Source organism: Triturus cristatus, chromosome 1_1 (assembly GCF_964204655.1).
Source record: "Triturus cristatus chromosome 1_1, aTriCri1.1, whole genome shotgun sequence".
NCBI lineage: Eukaryota > Metazoa > Chordata > Amphibia > Caudata > Salamandridae > Triturus > Triturus cristatus.
The window spans coordinates 921,499,836-921,525,529 of NC_140579.1; the positions used below are offsets into that span (position 1 = coordinate 921,499,836).

At 46.3% G+C, this 25,694-nt stretch overlaps 1 protein-coding gene across 7 annotated transcripts in view; it reads left to right on the forward strand.

Moving 5' to 3' along the window:
• The window catches only part of LOC146871292 (transcription factor SOX-13-like), a 588,655-nt gene that overhangs the window by 256,267 nt on the left and 306,694 nt on the right, over window positions 1–25,694 (forward strand). Inside the window, exon 2 of one of the 7 annotated variants that reach the window (XM_085650772.1) lies at window positions 19,926–19,984. The exons of 5 other annotated variants lie outside the window; for them this stretch is intronic. The gene's annotated coding sequence lies outside the window, so the exon portion shown is untranslated. Of the gene's footprint in view, window positions 1–19,925; window positions 19,985–25,694 lie in introns of those variants that run through there. One more of the 7 variants, XM_085650791.1, reaches the window with a different exon arrangement.

The window sequence follows — 25,694 nt, forward strand, 5'->3', positions numbered from 1 at the left end:
TGGCGTATTCAAACGTCTGCTTGCTGTCCACGGCTCTTGCCACATGCTTATATGTATTCTAAGAAACCACAACCCCTAAAAGAGGCGTACACCTCTACAACACAACAAGATCACGTGACCTCAGGACTGCTCCGCAGCTGTTCACCCACCAGCTGTCTCCAACCCCCACAGTTTTAAAACAGGCCCAGACATTTCCCTCCTACATGCACGCACTTTTCTGCAGACTTTTAAACATATACACAACTATCCATGTTTTGCAGCCAGACATGCCACTTTTAGGACTAGCCCTACATGTCCCCCCTTTTAAAACCAGAGTTTTTAAGGCCAGCAGTTTGCGACCAGCCCTGTCTAATTTAATGCCAGGAGTTTCCTGCCAGACTTGTCAAATTTAAGACTAGACCTGTCAAATTTAATGCCAGAAGTTTGCGGCCAGACCGGTCAAATTTAAGGCCAGGAATTTTGCATGGTGATGTTTGGTATCCCTACCTACTACTAATGTTGACACATCAATGGTTAAAAAACGAGAAAAAAAATACTTGAAAACCACTTTTCGGGAATTAGGATTTGCAGAAACGTCTGTGCCAAGGACCAGAACGCCACCTGAAATACAGTGGTTCACGATTTGTCACAAAAAGTCCTGCATTGGGGTCTTTACGGGTTCTTCTCCTTCTCTCAACCCTCACTGAAGAAATACCGAGCCTGGACGTGCCATTGTCTATCCGTTTCAGTGTGTTCTTCCCTTTGCTTATTGTAGGCACAATAAGTGTCGCCAGGACGCCTCTGCTGAGGCAGCCGTGCGCTGTACAAATTACTTTGATTGATTGAAGTGTTGGCAAAGCCAATAGGCCTGACTTTAATATGCCTCAGCACATATACCCAGACATACATAAATGCTGTTTACGTGTGTTGCATGCATAAATGCTGTTTATCATGGTAAAACTTACTGATCGGCTTAGCTTATGCTGGGGAAAAAGTAGCAGAAAAGGATTGCTTCATGTATAGAAGGCATTCAGGAGATGAAGAACTGGATGTGACTAACAGTGGGATGATTGAGTGCTCCTCTCAGATGTAAAATAGCCCCTCACTAAAGTTCTGTCTGCTGTTACTCCAGTTCACTGTCACACTCTTCTAAAGACTCAATTTCAATTATTAGCTTTCCTAGGACATTGTGTATCGTAATATTTATTTATGTATTGAGTTTTGTGTAGCGCAAACTAGACCCAAAGGTATCTGAGCGCTTTACAGAGCTATCACAGCAGCAATAACACGAGACCCATTTGGAGTAAATAAAAATACATAGACACTATACAAAAATAGAATACAAGATATGGTAGGATATGTGGACAAACAGTTCAGAGGTAGTCAAGGTAGGGTGCCACACAACTGGAGAAGTGGACGCACGGAGCTGGCATAGCAGCAAATACATGAGTTACATATGGAGTAAACCAAAATACATAGTAACAGCATACAAAAGAAGGGCACAGTATACAGGAGGCACACCTTCTCTCCTCTCTACCTGATTTTCAGCGCTGCTCTGCCAAGCTCCTTGAGAAACCTGGCAGAGCAGCTTGGAATTGATATTAGTAGTATTCGCCCCACATAGCGCCAGCCAGACCCAAAGGCTTCAGAGCGCCCCACTTGCCACGTGACAACGTCCACTAGAGGCACACGATAGGACCCACAAGATCCACCGTTTATCAACACAGCTCCAAGTGGCCACAAAGTCCCACAAGGACGCATCAAGGACACATGATCTGATAGACAGCAGGATAAATATGCAAACAAGCATCTTAATAGCCTATCATAAATCCCAAACTGTCTTAATCTAACTACATTATGAGTATTTTGAGCCCCATATAGCGTCAGCTAGACCTGAAGGCACCAGAGCAATATTCCTTATACACTGGAGCGCTGGAGTGATGCGACAGTGGAGGACGCAATAAAATGGCATAGCAAAATATATATTGAAATAAAAAAAGGGCAAAGCATACCTTGAGGAAAAACTAATTAAATGGAATAATGTACAATTAAGGCCAAATTCTGAAACCGGTTCGGTGGCATTCTTATGTAGGTTTAAAATCGTTTTTTTTTTTTACACATTCTACCCACATTGATACTAGTGGGTCCCAGTGCTACAGATGTTAAGAATATTTTCCAACACTAATTCTGTCGTGCATGGAAGCACTGGGAACTCCATTTTGTTATATCTCGTGATGGCACGTCCTGTGTGTGCGCTAATACTGCCCTCACTCACACAAATGTGTGACATGCTTCATCATAGGACTGCTTACAATACACCCTGGCGTAGCCACGCACAGGGTGGAGCAATAGGGTGGGGGAAGACAATACAACAGAGAGAGAAACAAATTATTTCACAGAGGCTGGGCACAACGGTAGTAAAAGTGCAGTGTTATGTGAGTTCAAACTAGCTCGGAAGTGTCGCTGTGCCTAAGACTTTATTCCTGGACCCTCTTTGTGTTCACGGTACAGTCAGTACCTTGCAGACAGATGCAGAATTTGGGGGATTTTTCTAAACTCTGGGTTGTTTCTTAAATTAACAGCCGCTTTGAGCTCTGTGTAATTTAAACATGAACTTGTATGCATAGAGAAACAAAATATCACTTGACTAAGCACTCATTCTTTCGTTTCGGTATGAATTACCTTTAAACATGCAGGATTTTTGTTTCCTGCTGCTATAAATAGTTCTTCCTCCAGTCCATGAATAAGGGATAATAACACAAGCTGGGTAAATTTTTAATACCTTGAATGCCCAAATACAACAACCAAAAGGTAAAAGGTGATCAGTTAACGTTTGCAAGGGGTTGAGAACTCCACGCGCAGTGTCTTTCCTTACTTTTGATCCATTTGTACTAGAAACACGTATTCTCTTGATAACTAAGAATTATGCAGCAGACAGTGAATTATGTAGCTGGTGTTGCAAATCCATAAAAAGTGTAAAATGCTGCAGCCACAATTCCACCGGCCATATTTGTGTCACTTCTATTTGTATTGTTTGCTGTTCCTTTCTTGTTTGGAAAGTAGTTTGGTGAAAGTTTTTATAAACAATAACCCAGAAGCATACAAGTTGCTGTACTTGAGTTGGCTTTGGAAACTGAGAATATTTTTTAGGGGTAATTTGTGTTGAACATGGCCAACATCACCTTAGCAACATTGCTCCTATACTGGAGAGGATGAGGGCGCTCTGCGATACCACTGAACATACATAATCCTTGCAGATTAGGAAGTAGTGCTGGTATTCACAGTTTGGAGGGGCTGCCACTTTTCTTTAAAATGTAACTCATAACTTGGGTAGAGAAGCCAAAGGACCTTTGGTTATGTCTCAGGCTGGACTGTCCTCTGGTTATGGCTGCCACATTAGGCAGTAGCCTATCACATCTGCTGTGATGTTAGGCCAGTCAAACTGCAAAAAGTACCAGGGGATTGTACTTGTGGATTGCCGGTGACCCCGATAGCTGTCCAGTCCTCAGACCTTTAGATGGGTAACATGAGGGTAGAGTTAGAAGTCACCCACGACATTTATTTGCTCTTACCGGTTTATACTCCCCCCCCCCTCCTTCCTATTCGAGCTTGTGAGGGGCTCTATCTACTACGATTATAGGGGGCTCCTGCGCCACTATCACTTCCCTGTAGGATTCTCTTGCTCTTCGGATGTTTAGATGCGTGAGCGGCCAGCTCCAGGGTGATCGGTAGGGGAACATAGTAGCCACATGCACATTGGTGAACATATTACCACTCTGTTTTGAACGGGCCTATTGGCCGTAAGCGCCAAATACTGGCACCCCAAATCCTGAAATGTCTGACTGAGTTTTAGCTTGAATAGTCACCACATGAATATCCTGCATGGTTTTAGGTGGCCACTTCAGCAGTGGTGGCTTGACTGCCAGGTCAGCAGAGTAGGCCTCACTACGAGGGCTCCTTGCCGCTGGTCTCACCATAGGGTCGTGTGCCCTCCACCCCTGGGGAGGCTCTGAGACTCCTGGCTCTTTTCGCATGAGGCACTACAATTAAGACTACAGTGCTTAGGGCGAAAAACTCAGCATCATGACACATTACGTGATCTTGATGACTTAACACCACCTTGCCTCCCTTTCTCCCCCTCCACCAGTTTCTTCACTGGCGAGTTGTGAACGCTTGGAAGATTGCGAAAGTCTTATGACCTTTCACGCACCATTTCACAGACTTCATGGTTGTGCTGCGCCAATCCTCCCCAGTCTTCGCCTTTCTCCGAGAACAATAGCCCAGTGCAGCACAAATAAGGTGCCGCCGCCAAAGTCAACACTGTGTATGCACAAAACAGTGCAATAATTAGCCTTTGTGTTTTGCAACTTGCGTGTTGTGCTCAGGGGAGATCTGACTGTCGACCTTACAGGTGGATGACTGACTTCCCATCTACGGCTTGCACCTGTCCCCAAGAGCATTCGCTCCTCCCAATATTGAAAGGCAGAATTCTGAAGATCTTAATCCTAAAGTAAAGTTGATAGTTATCTTGCTGAAGTCTGCAGGCCCCTTGCACCCACTGCACTATGCGGGCTCGCTTTGACTGGTGCACTTTCTAGCTTGCCGGCTGCTTTGGGTGCGGTGCTGCCTGTGAGTACGTTCTCTCACCTTGGGCTATTTGCTTTGGATTTGTCCTCTGCTCTGTTTCTGGGCAGTCACTCAGGTGCTGGGGTCATGTCATGTCAATGAGAATTTATAAAGCGCTCGTACACCGGGGAGGTTTCATGGCGCTGGTTTGGCAGATGTCTGGTTCAGAGAAAGAGTTAGAAGGCCTGTCGGAAAAGCCAGGTCTTTAAAAGACCTCTGAAAACAAGGAGAGTGGAGGAGAGACGGATTTCAGAGGGAAGAGAGTTCCAAAACGTGGGGGCCAGTATGGAGAATCTAGCTCCACCGGTGCGTTCGAGTCTGAAGGAAGGGGTTGAAAGGAAATTTTTATGAGCAGAGCGTAGATGACTGGTGGGGGCGTATTTATTAATCATGTTGTTGACAAATTTAGGGCTAGAGCTATTGAGTGATTTAAAGATAAGACAGACGATTTTGAAAGCACTCCGCTGGGCGACAGGCAGCCAATGAAGATGCTTAAGGATGGGAGTGATATGATAATGCCTAGGTTGGTGAGTGATTAGGCGCGTTGCCTGGTTTTGTATTAGCTGTAGCCGTTTGGATAAGTGAAGGGGGATGCCAAAGTACAAGGAGTTGGCGTAGTCAACATGTGACATGACCATGGCAATGACTACTTGGATGCGAGCGTCATAAGTAAGGTATTTACAAATCTTCTTTATTTTCCGGAGTTGGAAGAAACAGGTGGATACCACAGAGCTAATCTGGGGCTTCAGAGTAAGATCTTGACTAATGATCACCCCTAGATGTTTAGCTGTGCTGGAGGGAACGGGAGGCTGGCCCAGATCACTGGGCCAGAAGTGGGGCCCCCAGGGGTTTTTAGCAATACCACCAGTTAGGATGAGTTCCGTTTTGTCCGGGTTGAGTTTCAGATGGTTTTTGTTCATCCATGTGCTGATAAATAGCATGGTGGATTGAAATGCGTGGACCGACTCGGGGGTGTTGCTAATGGGAAAGATGAGTTGGAAATCATCGGCGTAATTAAAAGTGCAAACTTTGCGCTCCTGCAAGGTTCGGACAAGGGGAAGAAGGTAGAGGTTGAATAGCAAGGGTGACAAAGAGGAGCCCTGAGGGACGCCACAGGAGATTTGAACGCTGGGGGCAGTGAACTGAGCCGTTTGAACTGCCTGAGATCGATCTGCCAAAAAGGAAATGATCCAGCTTAAGGCGGGGCCAGAGATTCCAGCTTCCCTGACACGGTCGACCAAGAGATGATGGTCGACCGTGTCGAAGGCAGCAGAGAGATCAAGTAGGACCAAAGCCTGAGGAGATCCCTTGTCGGCCTCACCGCGGAGAGTGTCCAACACAGTGAGGATAACTGCTTCAGTGGAGTGTGCCGGGCGGAAGCCAGCTTGGTGGGGGTCGAGGAATTCAGATTTCTCCAGGAAGTCAGTGAGGCAACTGGTGACATGGGCTTCCAGTAGCTTGGCCAAAAAAGGAAGAAGGGAAATGGGGCGATAGTTAGTGAGTATTGCGGGGTCTGATCCAATCTTCTTTAGGAGGGGTAGAACAATGGCCTTTTTGAAGGTGGCGGGGACAATGCCTTGAGATAGGGAATTGTTTAAAAGATTAATAGCGGGGCGTGGAAGTGCAGTGAAAATTTCTTTCAAAATGCTAGGGGGACAGCAATCAGTGGGCGAGCCAGATTTGATTTTTGAAAGGAGTTTAGCGAAAGTGTGATCCGTTAATAAGGGAAAGTGCGTAAAAGAGCTGGTGTTGGTGCTATATAGGGGAGGAGGAGACAGATTATGGATAACTGGGATGCTGGACTTAATTTTCTTAATTTTATCAATAAAGAAGGTGTTTAAGGCATTGCAGAAGGTTTGAGAAGGGGGGTGGCCTATGAAGAGTTCTTTCAGGGTTAGAAAGCTCGTCAACAATGCGAAAGATCTCTTTATAGCGGTTGGTAGCAGACAGGATTTGAGTAGAGAAGTAGGCAGCTTTGGCTTCTGAGATGGATTTTTTGTAGGAATTAAGAAAATTAAGATAGGACAGTTTGTCTTCAGGTTTATAATTGCTGCGCCATTTCCGTTCGAGTTGCCTGAGGGCTAGTTTGCGGAGTTTTAGTTAATTAGAGAACCATCTATGAGCGTCATGAGGGCGGGGGGCAGCCGACTTCCTGAGCGGAGCAAACTTGTTACTGGCGGTCACGAGCCAGCTGGTGAGCTGAGCATTGGCTGGGTCAAGAGTAAGATTGTCCAGCGGAACTGAGTGAGTGAGGAATTCGAGAAAGGGAGATTTCTCAAGTTTTTTCCAATTTCTTCGAGCATGGGAAGCTGAGCTGGGAGTTTTATTAATGGCGTCATTTATAATTTAAAAAATGAATATAATGGTGGTCAGACCAAGTGCAAGGTGATACGGAAGCAGTGGACAAAGAGACGTTCGTTGTCCAGACCTGGTCGAGAATGTGTCCTTTAATATGAGTGGGTGTGGAGATGTGTTGGGTAAGGTTGAGCTCGGTGAGTAGCTCGGTTAGCTCAGCTGACTTAGGGCCGCCGAGAATGTCGTTGGCCCAGTAATTGAAATCGCCGATGAGCAGAACCCTCCCGTAGTTAGTACTTGCCTTTGCCATGAACTGTGGAAACCTCTTTTGGTTCTGGGTCCCTTTGTTTTGACTTTGGAGCCATTGCTTTATCTTTAAGTCGTTCAGCGTAGTCTTGGGGTTTCTCCTTTTAGACATGTGGGTCTTCTATATCCTTTCCATTGGTTTTCTGTCATCTAGGACATGGGACCCTTGGGCCCTCACTCCACCTATTTCCTGCAGGTGACGGGTGGGTAGGACATCGATTACGATCTCCATTGGTCGTTCCTGGGTAGGAGTGGAGATGCCTAACAGTGCTCTGTACCCATGACCTTCCATGTTCCATTTCAAAATGTCCACGTTTGTGCTGCTCAAACCTTGGAGTTGTAATTGAAGCCTCACTCTTTGGTGAGTTTGAGGTGTCTCGGTCCCTTAGCTTGGGCTCATTCAGAATCGTTGGTGACATGGTTATTATATTATGTCCAATAATAGCGCCTCCAGCCCTGCTTCTTGGGTATAAACACACAGCTGGGCTATGACCTGGCTCATATCAAATCATTGTAAGCCTCTTCCTTTAAACACAATATTCACCACAACTGTGGCTGATCGGTAAATAAGATTTGTTGACGTTCATAATTTTTTGCATCTCTAATGGTGTAGTGTCTTTTAAACAAAAGAACACTGGAACTCTTTTGGTTCCCACTGTACATTGTAGGCCTGTGAAGTAAGCATTAGAGAGATGAGTTGAAGGCAGCCGTAGAAAGCTGAGTTCTGGCTTACCCGCAGCAGAATAAAGACGTGTACAACTACTCTGTGTGTGGCTTGGTTATTGGAGAGTACCCAGGCTGGCAGGACGCTACAAAGGGGAGATCAAAATAATTATTCACCTTGTCTCAGAAGTCCTTTTAACACAACCATGTGCATTTCTTATCTCACCTCCCTTTTGCTGTATGTGTATGCTTATTTGTCAGCTCTGCACACCAGTTGACTTATGCAGTATATTATATAAACTCATTTACTTTCTAGACTGTTCCTTGTTGAGTTCCTCCTTCTTCCAGTAATCAGTGATAGGGTATAAACTCTTCTGGTTAACAATATACATTTCCAAAGATTCAGTTTTCTCCAACAGTGACACACATTCTTTGCTTGACGCATCAAACTGTAGCTGATATTGAGGTCATACAGACTACAATTCCTTGCATACGTTTTATGACATTTTAATAAGTTCAAGTAGTATAGAGAAAATACATCAGTTTGTGTAAAACAACTTCTGCATACACTCACATCAACAGAAAATGTAATGCCTACGAGTACCATAACCCATTACTTACTGTTAAGCGTCCCTATTGTTATTGTGTTACGCTTGGTCTTTGCAAAATACATGTTGAATGTACCTTTCAGTTTTAGGTTGGTGGGATGTCCTCTCAAATTCTAGGGCGTCAGTCCCCATTCTCGTCTCTTCAAAAGGCTCACACTGGGAAAGGTTCTGGGCTGCTATTGAACTACTGCTTTATAACCACCATTACATATTCACCTCTCTGTCACTGGCCCTCCCTGCTCCTCGAAGTCCACAGAGCAGAGCTCTACTCTCTTTATGCCCCCCCATGAATATTCCATTCCAGATCACCTACAGTTTGGTCTTGTCCTGCCTAGTCTCCTTTATCCAAATAATATTTAACTTTACACTTTTATTCTTTAGTTTCAGGAACTATATTTGAGAAATTGTGATACAAATCTCCTGTCCACTGCGTCCAAGATCTCTCTTGAAGCCCGTCATCACTGACCATTAGCATCAGGATAGCACCGCCATCCTGTTCTTGGCTCCCCTCCTGGGCATTTACTGAGTTTGTATCATTGACATGTGACATTGTGACAACCCTCTGGGACTATATCTCCCCCAGACCCTGTGGCATTATGAAGACCCTAAGCTGGTGTTGCATCACATTATCCTCTAGGTGCTTTGATCTTGAATGGGGCGTCCTGCTTTTCCTTATTGGGGCTTTCCTTATTTGTTCTGCGTGTTCCACCTTGCGTCCCAGTGCCTTACCCTTTTGTCTAACCCCCTTTTTAAATATTTTTTTAATTAAACATTCAAAAACGTGACAGGTTACACTGAGAGCATCATATTTTCACATCTCTGTATATCAGCATACATCAGAATACAGATGTTATTGGCAGTAATATACCAACAGGCAAGTCACCAAAAGGCAGAACCATCCAGCCCATAATGCACTTTCCTCTGAAAAGTGATACCATTAAGCCAACCCGGCCTTTAAGAACCACAAGAGTCCCCATTCTGGCTCCAACAGCACGGAGGAGGCCCCATATATCTTTGGGTTTGGATGTCAGGGGTTGCATCCTAGCATACAGTTTGCCCACTCCTTCATTGCACGTGGCAAGATCAGGCAACCAGTCATCAAGCTTGGGAATCGTTCTTCTACACCAGTGCATGGTGATTCTGCGCTAAGCTAGCAGACCGTCTGATACCCTGCAAACCGTCTAATACCCTACTCAGTAAGCTGCCGGATACCCAGTAAGCCGCCGAATACCCAGTAAACCACCGGATACCCAGCCGGCGGATACCCTGTAAACCGCCTGATATCCCGTAAGCCGCCTGATATCCCGTAAGCCGCCTGATATCCCGTAAGCCGCCTGATATCCCGTAAGCCGCCTGATACCCTGCAAAATGTTATCCTATGTTGTAGGAGAGTAGGATCTGCACTTATGTTGCCCCCACTTTTTTTCTGATGTTAACACTGGTTTCTGGCTATAGTCTGGCTGGGTCCCTGCTAATCAGGGCCCCAGTCTCTCTGTTCTCTCTAAACAACTTGGAGTGCATATTAGATGCACTAGTGATTGGATGCTGTGGTACCTTATGAGCCCCTAGTATATGGTACCTTAAGTACCAAGGGCATAGGTACTTCAGTCCTACCAGGGGCTGAAGCATGTATTATGCCACCCCTGGGAAGCAGACTAAATCTGACACCACAGGCCTGCTACTGCAGCCTGGGTGAGGTAGTGTTAGCACTCCTCACTGAGGTATAGGTCCCCTATACCTCACCTTACACACACCTATAAACCTATCAGTCACCCCTAAGTCAGGCCCTATCAATCCTGAGGGCAGGGTGCTTGGTTTCCATGTGAGGGGGTGCCTCTGCCTGAGCAGGGCCCCTCTGCAGCCCTCAGAGTCGATTCTCTGTGGCTGTTTGTGGATGCGGTTAAACCATATACTCTTAAGTGCATTATAACCTAGCGGTAAATGCTAACTTTGGAATGACTGCATCAAAACATGTCGTGTTTGGTGTCAAACAACTTGGGATCATACCCCCACACCAGTAACTGGTGCAGGAGTATGATCCCACCCTTCTATAGGGGACGTCATGTACCCACTGGGAAAACACAGTGGAAATCTGAAAGAGCCCTGGCATCACAAAATGGATGCCACCAGCACAGACACTGGGCTGCCCTCCTGCTGCTGACTGAAACTCGCAGTGGAGGAGGCCCAACAATAGGCATCCTGTCACAGGGAGGTGTCACCACCTTCCAGACAGGATTTAGTGTATTGGAGCTGGGTGGGTGCACTCCTAGAGTGCTTTGAAGTCCTGCACTGGGGGAGCATTAGGCTCCTCTGTGCATATGCCAGCTCAAACCAGTTCAGGGGCTACCTGCCCCTGCTCTGGCGTGAAACTGGACAAAGGGAAGTGGGTGTAACCACCCACTCCCCTGACCCTCCCAGAGGAGTGGTCATAGAGCTAGTCCCTCCCTTCACTTTACTATTAGATAGGTACACCTTGCCATTGTAAGTTAGATAACCCTGGGCAACGCTTTACAAGAAGAATCCTGGCCCTTCAACGTTCCACTACCTTTGGAAGACGGAAGAATCTCCCTAATGTGAGAGCAAGCATCTTAAAATCAAACCATGCAGCATGTCTAGGAAGTGCATCATATGGTAGGAGTGAGCATCAAGAGCCGGAATTGTGGGCAAGGCTAGGGCAAATGCTCAAAGGCCAGGTTGAGCACCCCATGGGACAGAATAGCACTTCAAGGCCAGGACGAGGCCCCAAGTCAGTGGGTACCCCAAGGAAAAAGCATCCCTTCAAACCTACACAAAGGGCAGAGTGAACAGCCCAAGGACAGTGGACCAGTTTTCTTAAACCTAATCACAGAAGAGAGTCTGACTTTAAAAGATAAAAGTTATATTGTGGGTCTCCTCCACATTACTGAGAGTGGATACCCCCAAGATCAGATGACTGTCAATCATTCAATAGCTCTGAATAGATGAGGTAGAACTGTAAGTCATGCATGAATAGATATTTAGACTGGATGAACTACTGAGTATTAAACTCAGAAGATGAGTGGGAAAGATACTACCTTGGCTTGTGCGGCAGGGAGACGGACAGGTAGTATGGGGGTCTTGTTCATATTCCTGAATATCTCAGTAATTGGCGACATGCTTGGGTGGGTGGTTGGGGTGGAGGGTCCTTGTTTGGGGTGGTTCGGAAGTGGGAGGGGAGGGAGGGGCTTGGGGGTTCTTTTCGTTGCTTCACACCATTGGACTGGATTATGCATGCAGGTGGACTGAGCTGTATCACAGATGCCTAGCAGGGGGGTGGATGAGACTTCGTGTTCAGTCTGTTATGATATCTATAGCACTGCATGCTGATTTCCTCCCTTGCGCATTCCGAGGACCGCAGGATTAAATGTATTTTTTCTTAAAATCAATAAAAATTTGTTTAAAAAAAAAAAGAGTGGGAAAGATGCAGAGGAAACGTGTTTCCAACAAGAACCAAAGGACAGAAGCCGACAAATTTACAAATGTAATTGAAGCTATCCTCTAAAAGTGGAGTTTGGCAAAGGTAACTTGAGCAAAGTGTGAAAAGATAATCCTAACCAATTATAGAGAAGAAGTTAATGCTACAACGGCTTTCTTAGGGAATTCAGTTAAAAACATGTCAACGGTGGGCATTTCTGGCGATGAACCACGATGGAAGCAGTCTTTAGGAGCTCCGTCTTACAGTAGGTATGGTTGAACCAGCTCCAATCAGTCATTTGGAACTCAAAAGCGTGCCAAGTTTAGAAGCCTTGGCTTCTGCTTTGCATGCATCCTTCTGCGCTACCACATCATCCTCCACGCATCCTAGGTGCAAAAGAGGAGGAGCTGGTCAGCGCCGATGGCTATTTGAAAATGCAAAATACCTGTGAGTCTGGCCAGCCCCTACTCGGGGCTTGGTGGATGACTTGTCAGTGTGCATAAGGAAGGGTGAAGCAAGAGTTCTTGGTGCAAAGGGGCTTATAAATCATAACCAAGCTTGTAGGGAAGAGAGATAAAGTGAGAGCAAGAAAAACAGAAGGAGAAACAACAATCATTGGCAAAGCCAATAGGTCTTGCCTGTGCGAGAACTGATGGCTTTGCCAATATGCGTTTGCCATGTTGTACACCAGCATGGCTAAATGTTTATGGCATAGAGGAGAGTGTCATGGAGTATCATGAAGTAGAATAGAGTGCTGTGGAGTAGAGTGTCATGGAGTAGAGTGGTGTAGAGTGTTGTGAGTGGTATAGAGTATCAGAGAGGAAAAGCACAGGAGTGGCAAAGGGTGGATGAGATTGGCATAGAGTGGATTGGCATTGAGTGGCGGAGATTGTCATGGACGGGAGTGACAAAGAGGAGGGACACAGCAGTGTAGCACAGAGTGGAGTAAAGTGTTGTAGGGTGGAGTGCCATGGAATGGAATGGAGAAGAGGATTGGCATAGCATAAAGTGGAGTAAAGTGTCAAAGAGTGGAGTGGCACAGAGAGTCGTAGAGTGGAGTGTTGTAGAGCAGAGTGTCAGAACAGACAGGCGTAGAGTGTGTTATTGTTGGGCCTCCCTTCACTGAGTTTCAGTCAGCAGCAGGAGGGTAGCCCAGTGTCTGTGCTGGTGTCATCCATTTTGTGATGCCAGGGCTCTTTCAGATTTCTACCGTGTTTCCACAGTGGGTACATGTCATCCCCTTTTGGAGGGTGGGATCGTACTCCCACACCAGTTACTGGTGTGGGGGTATGATTCCAAGTTGTTTGAAACCAAACACGACCTCTTTTGATGCAGTCGTTCCAAAGTTAGCATTAACTGAGGTTATAATGCAGTTAAGAGTATATGGTTTAACCGCATCCACAAACAGCCACAGGGAATAGACCCTGCCAGCTGCAGAGGGGCCATGCTCAGGCAGAGGCACCCCCTCACAATGTAAACCAAGCACCCTGCCCTCAGGATTGATAGGGCCTGCTGTAGGGGTGACTGATAGGTTTATATATGTGTGTGTATGGTGAGATATAGGAACCTATGCCTCTGTGAGGAGTGCTAACACTACCTCACCAAGGCTGCAGTAGCAGGCATGAGGTGTCAGATTTAGTCTGCTTCCCAGGGGTGGCATAATACATCTCTATCTGACCAAAGTTTCTCTCTAGGGGTCAGCCTTCTGCTTATAAAAGCTACTGGCTGGTCTTGACCTTCATCATTCAGTTGAGACAGTACAGCTCCCACACCCAGCTCTGAAGCATCTGTTTGGACAATGAACTTCTTTTTGTAGTCTGGACTCTGCAAGATGGGGCAGTGCACATTGCCTGCTTTAGGTCATCAAATGCCTTTTGACAGCTAGCTGTCCACTGAACCTTTTTTGGCATTTTCTTAGAGGTAAGATCATTTAAGGGGGTCACTTTAGATTCATATCACTTAACAAACCTCCTATAGTACCCAGTCAGGCCTAAAAAGGCTCTAACCTTAGTCTGGGTTGTTGGAGCTACCCATTCCATTATGGTCTGGATTTTGCTCTGCAATGGTTGAACCTGGCCTCCACCTACAAGGTGGCCCAGGTACACAACCTGACTCTGCCCTATCTGGCACTTAGTGACCTTGATAGTGAGGCCTGCTTTTTGCAGGGCCTCTAAAACATTTCTGAGGTGGACCAGGTGATCCTGCCAGGTGGAACTAAAGACAGCAATATCATCTAGATAAGCTGAGCACTAAGTTTCCATACGAGTCAGAACTTTATTCACCAACCTCTGAAAAGTGGCAGGTGCATTTTTCAAACCAAAAGGCATCACCACAAAGTGATGGTGCCCACCAGGGGTTGAAAATGCAGTTTTGGCCTTGGCATCATCAGATAACTTGATTTGCCAGTAGCCAGCTGTTAGGTCAAATGTACTCAGATATTTGCCGAGGCCAAAGTATCAATGAGCTCATCTGCCCTTGGAATTGGGTAGGCGTCAGTCCTGGTGACTGCATTGAGGCCTCTGTAGTTTACACAAAACCTCATCTCTTTCTTACCACCCTGGGTATGAGGTTTTGGCACAAGGACTACTGGACTAGCCCAAGGGCTATCTGAAGGCTCAATAACTCCTAATTCCAACATTTTCTGGACTTCAGACATGGTCAGGTTGCCTGTAGAGTTTACTCTTGACAGGCAGACTGTCTCCAGTGTCCACCTCATGGGTGCACCAGGAAGTCTGACTTGGGGTCAGGCTAAACATATGTCTGAACTGTTGCAGAACTTGTCTGCATTCAGTTTGCTGATGTTCAGTGAGGCTGCTTGCCAAAGCAACACCATCGACTGACCCATCATCAGGGTTCTGTGAGAGCAGGTCAGGGAGAGGGTCACTCTCTTCCTCCTGGTCCCCATCAGTTGCCATAAGCAAGCCCATGTCAGCCCTGTCCACATGTGGCTTTAATCTGTTGACATGGAGCACCCTAAGGGGGCTCCTGGGAGTACCAAGATCCACCAAGTAGGTGACTTCTCCCTTTTTCTCAACAATTGTATGGGGGCCACTCCATTTGTCGTGGAGAGCTGCTGGGGCCACAGGTTCCAACACCCACACTTTCTGTCCCGGCTGGTATACAGTCAGCACAGCCTTTTGGTCATGCCAAGCTTTTTGCAGTTCTTGGCTTGTCTCCAGGTTTTTGGTTGTCTTCATGTATTCAGCCATCCGGGAGCGGAGACCAAGTACATAGTCCATCACATCCTGTTTGGGAGGTTTGAGAGGTAACTCCCAGCCCTCCTTCACCAAACATAATGGACCTCTGACAGGGTGCCCAAACAGAAGTTCAAAAGGGCTGTAGCCAACCCCCTTCTGTGGGACCTCCCTGTATGTAAACAGAAGGCAGGGAAGTAAAAGGTCCCATTTTCGCCTAAGCTTTTCTGGGAGGCCTTTAATCATTCCTTTTAGGGTTTTGTTGAATCTCTCAACGAACCCATTGCATTGTGGGATATAGGGAGTAGTGAATTTGTAATTGACACCACACTCCTTCCACATTGCTTTCAGATACCCTGACATGAAGTTGGTACCTCTGTCAGATATAACCTCCTTAGGGAAACCCACTCTGGAGAAAACTCCAATGAGGGCTCTTGCCACCACAGGGGCTGTGGTGGTCCTGAGGGGAATTGCTTCTGGGTACCTGGTAACATGATCCACTACCACCAGGATAAACCTGTGCCCAGATGCTGTTTGAGGGTCAAGGGGACCAACAATGTCAATCCCTACCCTTTCAAAGGGTACCCCCACCACGAGTAGTGGTATCAGGGGGGCCTTTGTTGTGCCACCTGACTTGCCACTGGCTTGGCAAGTGACACAGGAGCGACAAAACTCCTTGGTGTCCTCTGACATGTGTGGCCAATGAAAATGTGGAACAAGCCTGTCCCAGGTCTTGTTTTGGCCCAAGTGTCCTGCCAATGGGATGTCATGTGCTAGGGTTAAGAGGAACCCCCTAAACTTCTGAGGTATTACCAACCTCCTGGTGGCTCCAGGGGTAGGATCTCTAGCCTCAGAATATAGGAGCCCCTCATCCCAATAAACTTTATGGGACCCACTAGCACTCCCAGCAGCCTCAGCAGCAGCCGGCTGTATGAGGGGTTCAAGAGAGGGGCAGCACTGTTGCTCCTTACTCAGTTCTTCCCTGGAAGGTCCCCCTGCCCCCAAGAACTCAACCTGATCAGGCTCCAGTTCCTCTGGGGCAGTTCCTTCTTCAGGATCTGCTTCTCCTCCCTCAGGAGGGGAATCTGAGATCTGAGACGGGGGGAAGGCACAGCCTTAACCCTACTGCTCCTCCTCTTGGGTAGCATCTGGTCCATAGTTTCAGGATCCAGAGCTGGTTCAGTTTTATGCATCTTAGCCTGTGACCTGGTCACAGCAAATACCTCTGCAGGTATGCCCAACATCTCAGCATGAGTCCATAACTCTACTTCAGACCAGGCTGAAGTCTCCAGATCATTGCCCAATAGACATTCGACATGGAGGTCTGCACTGACTACTACCTTCTTGAGGCCAGTTACCCCTCCCCAGTAGAAATTCACAATAGCCAGACTATGGTTGGTCCTGACATTGCTTGCATTGGTCACCTGGTACATTTCACCCAGGATGATCTGTGCAGGGTCCACTAGAGCCTCCGCCACCATGGTGACACTAGCACCTGTGTCCCTGAATGCCAAAGCCTGTTTGCCATTTATTATAGGCTGCTGTTTGTACTTGCCCAGATTACTGGGGCTCACTAGGAAGGACATATCAATGTCTCCATCACAAACTAGCAATGCCTGTGTTGGTACTCTGACTAGGCCAGAGTCCACATCAGAACCCAGGGTCAACCCTACTACACCCTTATTCTGATTACCACCTCCAGCAGTAGCTGCACTAGGGGGAACAGTTGCCTTAGGGGCAGGAGTGGTGGTGGTTTGGTCTTTGGACTTGGTACAATCAGAAGTCCAGTGCCCTTTCTGTTTACAGAATTTGCACCAGGGCTTCTTTTGGCCTTTTCCCTTTGTACACTGTGAATCCCCACCAGATGCAGATTTTGGGGGCCCTTGTGAAGACTTCTGGTCTTTTGCCTTATCCCCACCTTTCTCAGAGCCTTTAGGATCTTGCTTCTTGGTGTCATCCCCTTGGATCTGGGTTTTCTGCCTCACCCTGGTTCTGACCCATTTGTCTGCCTTCTTTCCCAATTCTTGGGGAGAGGTCAGATCAGAGTCCCCCAGGTACTGATGCAACAACTGGTTTTGGCAATTATTAAGGATCTGTTCTCTCATGATAAGATTATACAATCCCTTAAAATCAGTAACTCTACTACCAACCAGCCAACCCTCCAGAGCCTTGGTTGCGCAATCAACAAAGTCAGTCCAGTCCTGAGTCTGTGCTTTCTGGGTATCTCTGAACTTCAACATGTACTGTTCAGTGGTTAAGCCAAACCCATCTATCAGTGCACTCTTCAGGACTTCATAATCATCAGCATCCTCTTCTCTAACAGCGAGGAGCTTGTCTCTACGTTTATCATAAATGGAGAGCCACAAGATTGCTGCCCACTGTTTCTGGGGGACCTGCTGAACTTTACAGGCCCTCTCCATAGCAGTTATCCATTTGTGGATATCATCCCCACTCTGGTAGGGAGGAACAACCTTGGACAGGTTCCTATGGTCTGGAATGTAATCTCTGCCTCTAGGGACACTGTTGCTGCCACCAGGGGGTTCTAACCCCTCTTTCTTAGAAGCTCTCTGGAGCTCAAAGGCTTCTCTATCTAAGGCCAATTGCTTGGTTCTGAGGGCAAGCCTAGCTTCCTCACACTGGAGCATCTTGTACCTTCTTTCGGAGGAGGTCTCTCTATTAAAGTATGAGTTCCTCTGATGGACAGATTCTCTGCCAGAGTGATATGAGTGGTTAGATTCCCTTGAAGGGGACCTAGGCCTCTCTTTACTTCTGTCAGCTCACTTAGGGAGAATTCCTCTGTCCATTGCAGACCCTTGTGGGTCTGGCCCTTCAATCACAGACTCCAGGTCATCATGATTTTCATGATCTGACCCAGAGACTATGGCTGACCCACCCCCTGATCCAGATCCACTAGCTCCTAGAGCCAGTCTAAGATCATCTGCTGTTAGCAAATTTATCAGGTGTTGTGTGGAGGGACTCTGTCCTAACCCAAGGTGTCTTGCAACACACATGGCCTTCAAGTCAAAGAAGGTCATGTCCTTATACTGAGGTTGGGTGGACCCACTGGCTTGAGGACATTCTAGTGTTGTGCAGTGTTGTACTACCTACACTAGTTTGTGGCCTACTGATCCTAGCCAGAGCTGTAGCAAGGATGTGCTATCCCTTCACAAACGGCTCTAAGTTCAGTAGAACATATTGATACTAAGCTTGACTATATATGTACTTTGAGTACCTTAAGTGGTTTTCAGTTAGTAATTCAAATAGAGATTTTCTGGTAAAACAATAGCAAGCTGGAATCCCACACGCTGCCCACCAATGTGAGAAGTTTGCCTGGTATATGCTGGTCACTAGTTATAGTGGCCACCTTGCACCAGTCCAATTCGTCTCTTATGGTAGATAGGTTTAAGACAACCTTTTAAAGAAAGCTATCCTAGTGGTACGTGCGTTACGTAGGCATGACCACACGCAAAATTAAGACACGCATCAATGAGCACAAGAGCACAATCGGACGGAATAAACAGGCTACTAAACTCACCAACCATTTCTTGTCACTCAGACATAAACCGGAAGATTTGAGATGGCTGGTTTTGGAACAACCCTATATTCCTAAACATGTTACGGATATTACAAAATTTCTGTTCAATATAGAACAGAAATGGGTTTTTAAACTTTAAAGTGACACGTTGGGTCTGAATGACGACATTCCGTGGTCGTCACTTTAAACTCATAGATCACTTAACCCGCAGCCTATCTGTATCCTATCCTGATTCTTTCATCAATATCTCTTTGACCATATGCTGAAGCTCGTGTATATTTATATATTTATATTTTGACTTGATCACGTGATTTATACGAGAGCAGTTAGATGAAGGATGCAGTACATCCTGACTGTTTATAAGATCATTATCTTGACAGCCGGCCCCTTCATATTTTTCCATACCCTTACTCTACCCTCAAAAAATCGTTTTCTTGAAAAATCGTTTTTAATTAAATTCGGTTTTCCTAATAGAATCGATTCCAAAAAATCGATTGGGCAATGCAGATTTGATCTCGCAATCAGTCCCTCTCAATTTCTGGTTATCGAGGACAGTGTGTAGATACTTCCCTGCATTCAAAACTACATTTCCCAACTAACCTTGAACACACGTATTTTGGATCTTTGAACGTTCCGTAGCCATTGACACGGAAGTTGTTTTCGCACACGTACGCGATATAACGATGCTTCTCCTGCCCGTTTGGCACCTCCCCTTCCAGCTCGGATGACAGAGCGGGGTACCGACGGACAGGTGGGTGTTTGCGTGTTGTCCTTGGCATACTATTACTGAAGTAGTGCGTTTTTCACTTTTGATTCACGCGCCCTTTTCGCGTGCTCCTAAGTTACCAGTGGCAGTTCTGGTGCGTCTCACTGTGACCTGTGTGAAGCAGGATGGAGATTTTCCAATGTCGCCTTCTCCTCTAAAGGGTGATGAGGCTTTTCTATTTTCTATAGACTTCTAGGGGTTTCACCTCATATCTGTATGCACTAAGGACACGTCACTCTTTCTGTAAAGGCTAACATGTTGTTTTCAGTGCTTGTAGGATATTAACATTTACCTGTCCTATGGAAGCACGTGATATATTTGAATACATTTAGAATACAATACAAGAGTGAATTCCTTCTGGTTCCCCTCGTTTTGGTTAATAGACCACGACCCTGCCATGTTTTTACACTTGCTCAGCTAAGCACTCCATTTGGTTATTTCTTTTATTCTCCGTGAACTAAACTGGTCCTGTCCATTGGTGAATATTATCTAAAACCTACCTTGAAATTTCCTTTTGTAGAGTGGTGCCTCAAAACCCTGAGCAGATGCCAGGCGAGGTGCGCACCCACAATTTTCCGGGTAAGTGCACATACCGAGTATCGATTTTATTCCGGCCATGTAATACATCTATGAGTATTATAAAATTTATCATTTTTTTCAGGATATGTTCCGTAATTACACTGACATTGTAAAAGATTAAGTTGAGCTTTCTTTTTATCTAGGTTCCTCTGACCTGTAACTGTTCTATAGGGACACACAGAACCAATCAGGTTGTATTATATACCAACTTGGATAATAACCTTTTGCTTTTCTGATTTTTCATACACTTCTTTGCAGTAGCGTCAATATGGTCCTGATGAGAGCTTGGACTCTAAGGTCCAGAAGCCGAAACATGTAGATCGTCAATCTGACAGTTATTTGCTAAGCTGTCTTCGCACTGTTTTTAAAGTGACATCAAGATAGCGCCAGAATAAAACTTATAGCATCTTGGTAGCCATTTTTAATAGCACTTTTCTTTTTGTTGTTTATACCACTTTTTATGCACTGCAACCATCACCCTACCGTTTACATTCACGCCTGGGACAACTGGACAACCACCATTACCATCAGAGTGGTTGATTCTCTTGGTACTGTCCTTAGTTCCCAGATGATGATAGCCACCTTTGGTGGGTGATGGGAACTATACCCTTGTGACATATCTTTTTGGTTTTTGTTGCCTCCACTTGTCTGTCCTGTCAGTGTTTTTCTATACAGAACATCAGACCCACAGTATTGATGTATAGTATATGTTGATTTGGGGATTTATACTGTAGCTGGTCTTTAAACATATCCCTTGGACCCTCCCCCACCCCTTTCCTTTTTGTGAGGAATTTTTTAATGAGCTGTGGAGAGCAGCCTTCAGGCTAAGTCTCAGAGGAATGTAAAGCAGCTTGTTTTACCTTATAATCTCTTGAATTACCAAATGAAAGGACACCACACAGGTATATATATCAAATATATATGTATTTATTTCTAGACACACTCTACTAATCTCTTTATGAGATTAGAAGCCAGGAACACATTCAAATATCAACGTTTCACAATAAGTTAAGCACAAATATGGCTGGGGCCCTAGGGGCGTACCGGACCATATACTAAAAAAGAGGTTTAGGTAACTCGACTTGCTAGGGGACAAGGCCTAGGGCCTGTAGAATCGCTGGGGCTTCACTAATCCACCCAAGGCAGGTAAGTAAAAGACCCACGGGAGACGTGTGCAGTGTGAGAACACAGCCGCGGGTTCCCTATTGATTACAATGGAGCAAGTCGCGGTTGGATTTTTAAAGTTTTAGGGTACTTCGAGGAAGTCTACAGGCAAGCCACTTACAAGGTAAGTAATTCGAGGGCCAACACACACTAGGGCACCGGAGTGCACAAGTTACCTCACCCAGGGAAGCCGGGTGCATAGGTGTCTTTTGGTGTCGGGTCGCGTCGCTGTTTTCTATGGAAGCCAAAGAAGATTTGCTGCTTGCGAAGACTGAAGAAGTGTCCGGTGGAATCCAAGGCTGGATTCAAGATGCAGATGACCTGAAAATTGAAGGGACAGTGTTCACAGTCACTTGCCAGTGACCCAGGGCCAGGAAGATGGATGCCCACGGATGTCGGGTGATTTCAGGTGATCAAGGGTGTTTTGACTCTTCGCTCACGAGGTCCAGGAGAGATCGACGATGACCAGCGGCTGGATTCGAAGTGTCCCACGACGTCTGCAACTGACTGCAGTGTCGGCAACCGGATTGGAGCCAACAAGCCTTGGCAACAGCAAGTCTCGTGGAAAGTGAATTTAGTCAATGGTGCAGACCAGCAAGGTCTGAGGGACTCACCCAGCGAGGGTGAGTGTGGGCAGGCCTGGAGCAGCCAGGGGAGCCCTTTAAGTCGGTAAGAAAGCCTTCAGGGGACCCACAAGCCAACGGGCAAAGGATCGCGAAGACGCCTCTTGAGGAAATGCTTCACTGGAGCCCATGGTCACTCGGGACGGGGTAGGCCTCTGATTTTCGCTGCAAAACCTGCTGGAGACTTGGGCCACAGATGGTCCAAAGCACAAGTTCGTAGAACGTCGTGAAGGGGTTGCACTCGACAATAGTGCACGGTTCCCAGATATTGCGGTTCCTCGTCACTCGTGGGGTCCACTCGCCTCAGCTCTGCTGGGGACTCACAATGGCTGTCGAAGTCAGGAAATCCACTTTCGTGGCTGCAGGGACTTCGGACTCCGGCAGGAGCGGGAAAGTTTGCGACCGTTGATTCAAGTTTTGGTGCCTGCCAAGGGAGATTCTTCCGCCTTCCAAAGGTAGTGGAACGTCGAAGGGCCAGGATTCTTCTTGTAAAGCGACGTCCAGGGTTATCTAACTTGCAATGGCAAGTTGTACCTATCTTATAGTAAAAGAAAGGGAGGGACTAGCTCTATGACCACTCCTCTAGGAGGGTCAGGGGGGTGGGTGGTTACACCCACTTCCCTTTGTCCAGTTTTGCGCCAGAGCAGGGGCTGGTAGCCCCTGAACCGGTTTGAGCTGGCATATGCACAGAGGAGCCTACTGCTCCCCCAGTGCAGGACTTCAAAGCACTCTTAAGAGTGCACCCACCCAGCTCCAATACACTAAATCCTGTCTGGAAGGTGGTGACACCTCCCTGTGACAGGATGCCTATTGTTGGGCCTACTCCACTGCGAGTTTCAGTCAGCAGCAGGAGGGCAGCCCAGTGTCTGTGCTGGTGGCATCCATTTTGTGATGCCAGGGCTCTTTCAGATTTCTACCATGTTTCCACAGTGGGTACATGTCATCCCCTCTAGGAGGGTGGGATCATACTCCCACGCCAGTTACTGGTGTGGGGGTATGATTCCAAGTTGTTTGACACCAAACACAACATGTTTTGATGCAGTCGTTCCAAAGTTAGCATTAACCAGGAGGTTATAATGCACTTAAGAGTATATGGTATAACCGCATCCACAAACAGCCACAGGGAATAGACCCTGCCAGCTGCAGAGGGGCCCTGCTCAGGCAGTGGCACCCCCTCACAATGTAAACCAAGCACCCTGCCCTCAGGATTGATAGGGCCTTCTGTAGGGGTGACTGATAGGTTTATATGTGTGTGTATGGTGAGATATAGGAACCTATACCTCTGTGAAGAGTGCTAACACTACCTCACCCAGGCTGCAGTAGCAGGCCTGAGGTGTCAGATTTAGTCTGCTTCCCAGGGGTGGCAAAATACATGCTTCAGCCCCTGGTAGGCCTGTAAAGTACCTACGCCCTTGGTACCTAAGGTACCATATACTAGGGGTTCATAAAGCACCACAGTAACCAATCACTAGTGCATCTAATATGCACTTCAAGTCATTTAGAGAGAACAGAGAGACTGGGGCCCTGATTAGCAGGGACCCAGCCAGACTATAGCCAGAAACCAGTGTTGACATCAGAAAAAAAGTGGGGGCAACATAAGTGCAGATCCTACTCTCCTACACTGAAGAAATGTGATCACATCACCCCCAACCAGATGGACCTCTGTTTGTTCACCTTGACAGCCCAAAGCATCTTCAAAGCCAGCTGCATTGTATACAAAGTCATCACGACCAGCACCCCATTCATTTTGCAGACAAGCTCACTCACCATCTCTGGTGTTTTTCTGCACACTCACAGCCAGGACGCCATCAGACTGCAGAATAAGAAGTGTAAAAAAAAAAAAAAATTAGAAGCCCTTTTCCTTTTATGCACCCAGGTTCTGCTACACCATCTCTGTGTACATCAAGACGGCTACAATTTAGGAAAGAGTTGAAGATGCATATCTTTCAAGAACACTATATCACAATGCATTAACAGTCCATAAACCAGCTACATTGCCTATCACTCGGTAAATGTATGCTTCTCTTTGACTCTGTACAGTTCTCCGCTGCCTTTTGGCTAGGTTGTGCTATAGAAATACGTACACTAAACAGTGTGTCTTTGCAGTAGTCAGGGTGTAGTGTCACTCAGCCTTCGGTGTCCTAGTCACTGTCATATTGTGATCTGACTGTGGTGGAGTGCCGTGCCTCTCCAGCATTACTGCCTCATCTACACTTTAAAAGTGGTACTTTTGCATTCATTAATGTACAACCTCGCTCCCACTCAAGCTAAGCACAGCATCCTTGCTCTAATTTCACCTTACAGTGGCTTAATTAATACACCATTCCATGAATGTAGGATCCTTTCCATCTCTGGGATACAGTGTCTTTCTGCTGTTGGTGCTCCCTTGTGCCTCATCCACACTTTGATAATGAACTGAGGGGAGTAGTTGCAATACGAGAGATTACCAACAAAAGACACATACCACACTAGGTAAACATCCAGGAAAAGCTTGAGTCACACTTTCATAGTTCATCACTATTACATGGTGATAAAAATAGGGGATTATCCCAGCTTCTTGAGAATCTTGCTACGTTTTGTGCCTGTGAGGTACAGTTAATCTCTGTGGTTAATTTGTCTTAACTGAGTCATTCTGCAGTACTGCTTGTGTTTAGCTAGTGAATAGTCGATATGAATGAGAAGGTCTGTCTGTGTTAGTAGTGAGACCAAACAGAGAGTACTGGTTTCAAATCTGGTGAAGACTTGGTGAGGTGAGGGTGTGGAGGAGGTGCATCTTTTTTTAGCTTATTAATTGTAATATTTCTATTGTGGATCCTCCATCTCCTCCCTTAAAACTTTTTTTAAATTTAAGACTTTAGTACGATTTCTGTTGCAACATCTTGGTAGATCCTATCTCTGCAACTTCTCTTCTTTGTTTGCTATTTTGTATTTCTGAAGATGTCGTTAGCAGAACTGGACTCAGTATGGACGTGGAGGCCAGAACTGCACCGGATTGCAGTTCAGGACACAGTACTCCAGAACCTGGGCATTCTGTTGTGTACCATAGACTAAGAGGGTGGGAGAACGGTCAAGCTGTTCCCTTCAAAGAGCAAGAATAGGAGGAGTAAGTGGTGCAGCATTAAAAAAAACTAAGGACAGTGAGATACTTTCCGCAAGTGGTGAGAAACTTAAGGCCAGCAGCTCAACTCTCAAGGTGTATCTTCACTCTCACTCCATTGTGTCCGCCTCAGGTACTACTTTCCTTGCTAGTGGAACATCAATGTAGAGGTTACCTGGTGTGAAGAGGTGTATGGTATAGTATTCTTCTTGTAACAGTTACGTCATGCTTCATACTCCGTGGCAGGCATCAAATCACCTTCTTGGCTGGTAGCAAACTGCACTGCCTGGGACTGAGTTATTAACAGGGTGTTGTCAACAAGAGTGTATCTATGTGGGAAGCAATTTGAGGCCAGATGTAGGTAAGTTCAAAATACCGAGTCCTTACTAGCGATTTTTACCGAATCGCTATTAAGGACTCGGTATTTCCGATGTAGGTAAAAAAATCAGTAAAAAATACAGATTCGGTAATAATCGCTAAAAATTAGCGATATCCTACAAATCGCTAAAAAAGTTACCGATTCCATATTACCGAATCGGTAAAACTGATTTGGTAATACCGATTCGGTAATCCCAAAAATCCGTAATTGTCGAATCAGCCAATCCTGTGCATCCACATGACCTCACAACCAGGAAGTGGCCACACCCATGCAGGTGCACTGAATCTGTAGCTGTTGGAGAGACAGGGAGCAGGAGCAAGAGCAGAGGAGCTGCACAGCCACCACCCAGCTAACACAGAGGAACTGCACCATGGCCTCACAGGAGAAGGGGAAAGATGCTGCCGGAAGGAAAAGGAAGCACAAGTTCAGTGAGGGGGAGTTGGAGGT